Consider the following 10,551-nt stretch of genomic DNA (forward strand, 5'->3'; position numbering starts at 1 on the left):
CCAGAGAAGAGCCAGGCGGGGTAGCCTGTGCTCGCCGCCACGGCCGGGGCTGCGCAGGTCGGGGACGACAGCGCCGAGAAGCGTTGCGCTTTGCTTCCCCTGGTCGCCCTCCCGCCCGTATATTGGTGACGGAGGGAGAAGCGGGCGACAACCAGAGAAGAGCCAGGCGGGGTAGCCTGTGCTCGCCGCCACGGCCGGGGCTGCGCAGGTCGGGGACGACAGCGCCGAGAAGTGTTGCGCTTTGCTTCCCCTGGTCGCCTTCGAGTCCATACACTGGGGGAGAATGTGGCAGGCATCCATCCCTGAACACAGAATGCCATTTGGAAGGGGAGTCGGTTTCCATTGCCTATTCCACTAGATGGAAAATGCTACCCTGGGCCAGCAATGCAGAGCAAAAATTCTTTAGTCCTCACATTAAATGTGTATAGGCAGATTTCATTGCAGTTCTGCTTGTACTTCTACATCAAATTGGGCTCTGTTCTCACAAGGAAAACATACTTCTTGTTTGGACATTCTTTCTCCTTTTCGCTTTGCCAGACTTGAAAGTGACTTGTTTGGCGATTTCTCAAGGTCTTACCCTCCACACACGGGTCTTAATCCCTTGACTTCAGAGTTGCATTCAGTTTCAGGCTTTACCTTACATGTTGTGCCTGTGCATCTCTTGTTCCACGGGCTCCACTTTCCCAGCTTGACCTCATCCCGACCTCATCCCAGCAGACTTGCCCAGTGATCCAGGGCCGTGTCTGTCCCCAATCACTATGACCATCCCTCTCCCACTTGCCACGTACAGGTGCTGCAGGGCTGTGTCCTTGGTCATTGCATGGCCCTTCATGCCCTGCTGAGCCCCCTGTCTCTCAACTCACTCACCTTTGCAGGGCAGGCCCCTCCCCCAATTCCTCACAAACTTTGGTGAACATATTTGTTCTTTTAGAAATATGTTTAATGAAACTAAATTAGATTTAATAGAGAGTCTTCTCTTTAAAATAGCCAGCATTTACACATCTGTCCTCATCTAGTGTATTAGTGATGATAGCACAGATATGAGGATTGAAGTAAAAATTCAGCTGCTTCCAAGCAGTTCCTGAGATAGCAGTGTGATCCTGCACAGATCACTTTTTCTAGCTCAACTTGCCATCACTTTCTCAAATAGCTGATACTGGGAAAATATCAGGGCAGTCTCCCCTTGAGTTGCATAAAGAGGACTGATAGGGGACCTTATCAATGTATGTAAGTATCTGAAGGGAGGGTGGCAAACGATGGAGCCAGGCTCTTCTTGGTGGTGCCAAGCAGCAGAACAAGAGGCAGAAACTGATGCACAGGAAGTTCCTCCTGAATATGAGGAAGAATTTCCTTATTGTGCTGGTGATCACATGCTGGAACAGATTGCCCAGAGAGGTTGTGGAGTCTTCTTACTGGAGATATTCAAGAACTGTCTAGACACAATCTTGTACCATGTGCTCTAGGATGGTCCTGCTTGAGTAGGGATGTTAAACCAGATGACCTGCTGGTGTCCCTTCCAATCTTTCCCAGTCTGATACTGTGACATACTGCTGACACAGTTCAAAGTACATCTGCTTCTACGAATATTGGCTTGAAAGTGTCATAGGTGTCAATAATAGTGGCTGTCAGTCTGTTCTGACTGTTCTATCTTTTCTTCCTCTCATTCTTCTGTCATTCTTCGCATCCACCTCAGCCATATGAAGGTGCCTCCTGTTTGTTATTCTCTGTGGTTGCTACATACCCACAATCTCTCATCCCCACTCGCTCTCACAGAGGACTATTTCTTCCTCACAGCATATGAGCAATGTCTGTCATTACTGAACATGTAGCATCCACCTCTTCCCTGCCACATCAAATGTCCAGATGCCTGATTTATGACATAAACTGTGGGTTTGAGCTGTAGTAACTCAGACAAGAATTGTGCTGAACATTACTATGGTCAGCCTAGACAGACAGGAGCAGCTTAGGATGGGCATTCTAAAACACCAGAGAAGACAGAATATTTCTTTGTCCAGCTAAATAGAGAATAGTAACCCCTCTCACTACCTTGATCCATTGTCTGGGTAAGATGGACAAAGGAGAGAGCTAGTGGAAGAGGTGACACAGTGATGCACCATACCTTGAGGAGATAAAGGCACCCAAGGGGACCAGTGAATCAAAGCTGACCACTTGCCTGAAGTGTCTGTATACCCAAGTGATAGCTGGCAGCATCCTGTAGGGAAGTAGATGCTGGTGGTTGCCCCAACACTTTCATCTGCAGAGATCCTACCAAAAGGTAGGCAGCAAGGGGCAGCAAGGGTACTCATGAGCCAGATTAAGAGAAGGAATTATCAAAAATTAGATATATCATAGTTACATCCTACTGATTTTTTTTTATCTCATTCTGTGAATGAAATTTACTTACTCTGTGAATACTGGCCTGCATGCAGAGAAGCTTCCAGAACAATCTACAAGACATGTATTTTTTTTTATTATTATTATTATTATTGAGGAGGGAGAAGAAGGAAACAGCAGTTAGAGACTGTAACAAACAAAGTGGCTCCTGGGAGCAAAAAGCCCACTATGACTTCCTGGGTATCTCCTAGAAGGAGAGAACCACAAGCTCCTTCTGAAATGCGTAGGTCTTCCCAATCTCAAAATGTCTGGGAAGGAGTCCTAGACATCAGCTTTCCAGTGCCTCTCTTTTTCCAGAGCACTTTTTCCAGAGTACTTCTAGAGCTCTTTTTCCAGAGCACTCTCTTCTCAGTGCTCACCTGCAATGCTCTGATGCTCATTTATCATAACCTCCAAAGAGATAGGGTACCTCAGATGCCTTCCACATTCTGAAGTATTGCAGCGAATTGCCCTCTTCCCATCCTTGTAGTATTGCTTTCCACCATCAATTGCAGGTCTTCTGAGCCAGGGCACCAGACAGCTGAGAAGTCACTCGGCCACTCTGTCTCTGCCTGTATCACTTGCAGTTTATAGATGGTACAGGACAGTTCAGTTCTGCAACAAGGCGTACCCTCTGTAATATTTTACTTCATCTTGACAAATCAGACCCACACCACTGTAGAAGCCAGGCACAAGTCAAAACTAAAATTTTGTTCTCACCATCTTGAAATGCAAATGAAATCTCAGTCATATGTTGCAGTCACCTTTATTCACGCTGTTTGTGGAGTGGATGGCCTAGGAAAGAAAGTGCCACTTCCTTCCCCAGAGGAATCCTCAGTGGGAAGAAGTTGCTCTTTTTTAAAGCACAGAGCAAGTAACAGCAGTCCAGACATGCTGGACTGGGAGACCCCAGGTAACATGCACAAAGTGTGCAGCAGCAAAGGAAATGTCACATTCATGTGACCTTTTTATTAAACCACTAATATATAATACAAATTAATCCAGTACAGTAGCATTTTCATATATATTCTATTTATATCACATTGAAACATTAAATACTAACCAAGAAATTTAATAATTTGGCAGATTGATTGATTGTTTGATTAATTGATCTGAACTGATTCTTGGAATTATCCCTGAACTGAGCTCAGAAGTTATCAAAAACTTTGTGGTCTGGAATTATCAAAGAACTATTTATCTCTTTCCTTGAACCAAAATAAAACTTTAAAAAAAAATATAAGTATTTTGCAAGAGAAAGAAAGAAAGAACGAAAGAATGAAAGCACGAATGAATAAAAGAAAGCAAGCAAGCAAGAAAGCTGTATCTATGGATCCCTTTGTAATATGTAAATTTTCTGCCTAATGCCTATTATATCTCTCATCATGGATTTCTTATTTTAAGAGATTACTGTTCTATCTGGAGATTTCAAATTTCTATGAATACAAAAAAATTTTATCATGAGAAAAAACTCTTTGCTGGAGACTGAACAATATGCAGTTATACGTCCTTCCCTATTGAGACATCAACTTTTTTTACTCATGTAACAATGTGTTGTAGTTTAGAACATCATGATAAATCCATCATACATGGACAAAAGATATCTTTCAAATCATCCAAAGTCTGCAATTACATCAAGGGCAGATTTGAGTTGTCTTGAGTGACTTTGTGACTTTACTGATGTTTTTTACGTACCTGGAGCACCCATAAAACAGAATTAATTTCACTGCAGAACATATATAAAGTATGATGGCTCAGGAAGGATTCAGGAAGGCCTTGAGAAAATATTGAAGTTACTGTGCAGCCTTAGACAGCCCAAGGTGAAAAACTTGTTAATGGGGCTTTGCAGCTGTAGGCTTAATGCACAACTTTGATCACTCTGTCTGAAGTATGCACGTATATGCTGCAGTCCTGCCTCCTCAGCTACATCTGTGAGATGGATGTCTCCATATATCCTCCAGAGCAACAGTCATAGTTCACTAAGTGAAATTAATCCCAAGACTGGAGTGTTGCAATTGATGGCTTTAAACTGTTCAGAAGGGTCAGGAAAGAAGGAAGGTAGGCACAGGTTGTCCTCTACGTAAAAAAATGGACAGAACTGTCTTGGGAAAACAGTGATGAACAGTTGAGAGCTTCTTGGTAAAAAAATTAGATGCCAAACCAACAAAGGAAACCTCATGGTTGGTACTTACTACAGGCCACCCAATGATAGGGAGGAGGATGTTGATGAAGGTTTTCTTACTTCAGTTACAGGCTGCATCATACTCACAGGCTCTGATCCTTCTGGACAACATCAGTCAACCTGACATCTGCTGGAAAAGTGGCACTGCAAGTTGTAAGCCATCCAGAAGGCTCCTGAAACATGCTGCATATAATTTTTAAATCCAGGTGAAATAAAGTCCAACTAGAGGAGAAGCACTACTGTTACAGTAAACATTGGTTGCTTAACAACACAAATTAACTAATTGAAAAGGTCAAGAATGGTGGTAACCTGGGCTGCTGCCTAAGCCTAGACCCATCATTAACTTGAGGGGTATGGACCAGGCAAAGTGTAAAGACAAGACCCTTAATTTAGTAAACTCTCACTTGTTTAAGAAAATACGGGATGAGACCCTCTGGGAAATTACCCTCAGAAATAAAGGAGCAGGACAGACCTGGAAGCTATTTAAGGACATTTGTCTTAGAGAACAGGTGTACTTGATTCCCACATGTAAGAAAGCAGGCTAGGAAGGTAGGAGATCAATATGGGTGGATAAGGACCTTCCGGTTGAACTGAGGTGCAAGAAATAAATGCGGAGACAGTGGAAGTAGGGGCACACACCCAGAGAATAATGCAGGAATGTTGTCCAGGTGTGTAGGGATGGAATCAAAAAAGCTAAAGTACATCTGGTACTGAATGTGGCAAGGGATGTGCAGAATAATAAAGTTTTATGTAGGTACACTGAAAAGGAAGACTAAAGAAAATGTGCCCCCTATTAAATAAGACAGGAGATTTAGTGACTACTGACATGGAGAAGATTGAAGTACTCAACAAGTTTTTTGCCTGTTTTCACTGGCAGTCTCTGTTTCCCATCTCTCACATCCCTGAACTCAAGACATAGACTGGGGGAACAAAGTCCCTCCTATTGTAGGAAAAGTTCAGGTTCAGTACCATCTAAGAAACCTGAACATACACAAATCCATGGGACCTAATGGAATTCACCCCAGGGTCCTCAGGGAATTGGTAGATATAGTTGCAGTGTAGTTATTGTTCTATATCTTCATCAATAATATTGATAGCAGGATTGAGTGCACCCCCAGCAAGCCTGTGGATGACATCATGCTTAGTGGTGCAATTGATTCACCGGAGGGAAGGGATGCCATCCAGAGGGACCTTGACAGGCTTGAGGAGTGGGCCCCTTTGAACCTCATGAAGTGAAACAAGGTCAAGTGCAAGGCCCTGCACCCGGGTCAGGGCCATTCCAAATATAATTACAGGCTGAAGGATGAACTGATTGCAAGCAGCCCTGCATAGAAAGACTTAGAGATATAGGTGGATAAAAACTTGGACATGAGGTGATAATGTGCAGCCCAGAAAACTAGTTGTATCCTGGTTTGCATAAAAAGAAGCGTGGCTAGCAGGTTGAGGGAGGTGATTCTCTTCATTCACTCCACTGACACCCCACCTTCACCAGGGCCTGTAGTGACAGGGCAAGAGGCAAGATTTTGTGGTGAAAGAAGGTAGATTTAGATAAGTCGTAAGGAAGAAATTTTTCATTATGGAGGTGGTGAGACACGCTGAAACAGTTTGCCCAAAGAAGTTGTTGATGCCTTCAGTGGAAGATTTCGAAGCCAGGTTGGATGGGTCTTTGAGCAACCTGGTCTAGCGAAAAGTGTTTCTACTCACGACAACAAAGTTGGTCTAGATAATTTTTGAAGGACTCTTCCAACACGAATCATTCTGTGCTTCCATAGGGCATAGAATGGGCCATAAGTCACATAGGCTCAGAAAAAGGACCTTCTTGAAAGCATTTATCCATACCAGAATTGGAAAAAAATGCATCCCTGAATTCCTGACTGAACTTTGGGAAAGTTTCATAGAACCATGCAACCATAGAATATGCTGAGTTGGAAGGAACCCATCAGGATCATCAAATCCAACTCCTGGCCCTGTGCAGGAAACCCCAAGAATCCCACCATATGCCTGACAGCATTGTCCAAGCACTTCATGAACTCTGTCAGATTTGGTGATGTGACCATTTCCCTGAGGAGCCTCTTCCAGTGTTCATCCCCTTGTAAGGATGTTGAAGACCACAGTGAGGTCTCCCCTCAGTCTCCTCTTCTCCAGGTTGAACAGACCAAGTGACCTCAGCCTCTCCTCATAAGTCTTTCCCTCCAGTCCCTTTACCATCCTCATGGCTCTCCTTAGGATGCTCTCTAATAACTTAAAGTCTTTCTTATATTGTGGTGCCCAAAACTGCACACAACATCCAAGGTGAGGCCGCCCCAGTGCAGAGCAGAGTGGGACAATCCCCTCCGTGACCGGCTGGCGATGCTTTGCCTGATGCCCCCAGGACACGGTTGGTCCTCTTGGCTGCCAGGGCACTGCTGACTCATATTCAACTTCCCATCAACCAGGACCCCCAGGTCTCTTTCTGCAGTGTTGCTCTCCAGTCTCTTTTTCCTTAGTCTGTACAGACAACCAGGGTTGCTCTATCCCAGATGCAGAATCCAGCACTTGCCCTTGTTAAACTTCATATAGTCGGGGATTGCTCATCTCTCTCATTTGTTGAGGTCTCTGCAGGTCCTCTCTGTCCCTGAGGGAGTCAACAGCTCCTCCCAGTTTAGTGTTGTTGGCAAACTTAGTATTCCTTCAAGTCCTGTGTCCAAATCATTAATGAAGATGTTGAAGAGAACTGGGCCAAGGATGGAGCCCTGCAGAACCCCACTAGTGACAGGTCACCAGCCTGATGATACCCCCTTCAGTATAACCCTTTGTGCCCAACCTGTGAGGCAGCTGCTCACTCATTACATAACATGGTTATCCAGCTGTGTGCTGCATATTTTGTCCAGAAGGATATTGTGTGAGACAGTACCAAAAGCTTTGCTAAGTCCAAAAGGATTACATCTACTGGCTTTCCTAGATCAACTAGGTGGGTTATCCTGTTGTAGATCCTGCACAACTTCAGGGTCATCTGGGAGTTGATCATTCTCACAGTCATGGTCCTCCAGTTCAGGACATTGAGATTCCCTTGGTCCATCATCCACGTTGAAGGCAGAGGCAAAGAAAGCATTAAATGCCTTTGCCTTGTCTCTGTTCCTGTTTGTGAGGTGACCACTCTCATCCTATGACAGGCTAATGTTACACACTACCTATTGCCATTAATGTATTTGAAAAAACTCTTTTTTGTCCCCCACATTTCTGGCCAGCTTTTACTCCAGCTGAGCTTTGGCCTCATGAATTTTACCCCCACAGTGGCAAGCAGTATCTCTGTATTCTTCTCATGTCAGCTGATCTTGCTTCCGCTGAGCATACACCTTCCTTTTTCACCTTATTTCCCTGTTCAGCCTTCTGCCTCATCTGCTTGACTTCTGACATTTAGGAATTGCCTGCTCCTGTGCCCTTAGGAGACAACGTTTAGCGAGTGACCAGCACTGGTGGGCTTGAGCACCAGCAAAAACATTTTCCTAGGGGACTTTACTTGCTTGTTCCCCAAGCAGCCTGAAGTCTGCTCTCCTCATGTCCTGAGTTCAAGTTTTGCTGGCACTCTTCCCTCTGTCAACAGAGCTCCTGAGAGAGAACAGACTTCCCTGTGAGTTGGGTCCAGTGTGCACATCAGGCCCTCTGTTCCCCTTTCAGCGGAGGTGGCCGTGACGCAGAGTACAGTTGGTGTTGGTTTAGGAGTCCCCTCTGCCCCAGAAGAACTTTCACCCACCTCATCAGTTGTCTGGCCGTCCAGTTCCAGGGACTCATACCGGCTGTATGAGGTACCAGCCCTACTTGTTTTTAGGAGAAGGAGGAGGAGGAAGCTTCTTCCTGGTACATCACTTCTAAATATCCCAGTCCACTGTATTTAATAAATATTCTGTTACTGGAAGGATCAAGGAAATCATTACATGTGCTCCTGATTCTTCAATCAATTGCCCCAAGGCCAATTGGTATTTAATAAATGTTCTATTTGCCTAACTTTTTTTTTTTTTTTAGGAAAAATAGGGGACAGAAGCCATTCTCATTTTACTGAGTACGTCATTGTACAAAACTTCATATTAGGAAAAAAAGTTAAGATCTTTTTTCTTGACAATAATATTTGAAGTAATGATCTTTTTTTTAATAAATTCTCCATTAAATTTAAGAAATTAAACTTATTTCTCCTTCCCCTTCTCCACCTGGAAACATTTGCAAGATCTCTTTGCATTTCCTTCTTTGCTGAGCCTAAAATTAACTGCCTATGGTTGTGAAAAACAAAATTTAAAAGTCCATGTAGATGGCCAAAATTTGGGACAACTAGGAAAAGGAACTTTTAGGAAAGCATATAGACTGCTCCAGGACTGTGCTACTACATCAGTGTTTAAACGAATAACAGAGGTCTAGCCTAAGCCCGGGAAAATGCATTTGCAAAGGATCAAAAGAATTTAAAGGTAAAGTTACTAGTGGAGTGACTGATATGAGTCAATAGAATTGAGTAAGATACAGAATTTGAAGGAAATACATATGCTACAGAACTATCACCCAGAAATTTCTCCCCGATGGTGTGTGTTCTTCCCAACAGATTCACTTCTGTGACAAGGTACTTCACAGCCCAAAATTCACAGTGGGTTCAGCAGGTGAAACTACTGTGAAATACAGCATCGGAAAAAATCAAAATCCACATGATCTTCTGCTTTTATACTCTCTCATATGATGGTATTCTGCTGTTTACCTTCTCTAGAAAAAAGACCTCTGAAATGCCACCACATCTCTTGGAAGTCTCTCACACTTTAGGTGCACCCCACTCATGATAATCTAGTACCACTGACAAGTTCTGAAAGCTGAATCCCAAATCACCAAAACTTCACAAGACAGCGTGTGATATTACATTATCAAAAGATAAAGTGAAAGAAGCCAAATTACTGCATTTATAATCATGAGACAAGACAAAGGGTCTCCTATTCTTTCCCACAGTATACTACGAATGCTCAAACATGACACTTCTCTATCCAAGTCATCCTAAGAAAAAAATCATTTTTATGTGTATTCAATTTATCCCACATCATAAAGCTCATGCACTGCAAAAAGCCATGCCCTTGCTTCTCTCAGCAGTTTTGAGGACAAAATTGTTTGATTAAGCCACTTGATTTATATTATTTTATTAAAGAAAATCCTGCAGTTTTACTTCTATTTTTCATAATGAAAACATGTACACCATATTTTGATTTTATTTTGTTTTTCTTTTTGTGAAATTGCTTTTTCTGGATGACAAAATTCCTGAAGTATAGTGTACAAGTAAGCACACAAGTAAACTATCTTAAAATAAGAACATAGAAATGAGTATGTTTATCTACAGTGCTTCACCAAAAGAAGTATTCTGGAGAAAAAAAAATGAGGGGTATAGTTAATTAAAATATTAGTACAAGGACTCCAAAAACCGAGGGAAACAGAAAAAGAACTTCTATATGTTATTATGGGATTTTGAATGTTCCTGATGATTTAAGAGAGCTGCTTTTCACATTAATGTTTCTAGTGAAAAACATCTTTCCTTTAGTTTTGACCAGCTTCTACTAGAGCTAAGTAGGGAATTAGGACCAAAGGTTTCATTATTTTTAAGAGATGAAGCTGTGTTACGGAAAACAACTCATAACCCAGATACAGAGCCGGGTGACTATCTTGTGTTACTTGCTTCTTTTTAAAGCTCATTTATGCTAAGACAGAGTCTCCAGATTACCCCCATTTTGAGCCACCTTGATGAAAAACCGTCTCAGAAACATGTATCCGCTGTCACTGTGACAGTGCTGTCAGAAGCAAAGTTTTAATTCAAAAGGAGAAATAAAAATCTCGCCGTCCAGCTCTGCGTGCAATCCCCAAACTCAGGGATTATTGCCTTGCCTGAAACTCATTTCAACTCTCAGCTAAAAGAAACTCCGCAAGACAAAACTATTTTGCCTCCGCAGCAAGAATGATAAGAAACGGGGCGCCGCAGTCAGAGTTTTTTAACGAAAAATACA

At 42.9% G+C, this 10,551-nt stretch overlaps 1 protein-coding gene across 1 annotated transcript in view; it reads right to left on the bottom strand.

Moving 5' to 3' along the window:
• LOC103765058 (histone H2A-IV) overlaps positions 1–10,551 on the bottom strand; it is a 27,130-nt gene that overhangs the window by 14,754 nt on the left and 1,825 nt on the right. The window lies entirely within an intron of this gene.

This window comes from Manacus vitellinus, unplaced genomic scaffold (assembly GCF_001715985.3).
Source record: "Manacus vitellinus isolate BGI_N305 unplaced genomic scaffold, ASM171598v3 scaffold_5_pilon, whole genome shotgun sequence".
Taxonomy (NCBI): Eukaryota; Metazoa; Chordata; class Aves; order Passeriformes; family Pipridae; genus Manacus; species Manacus vitellinus.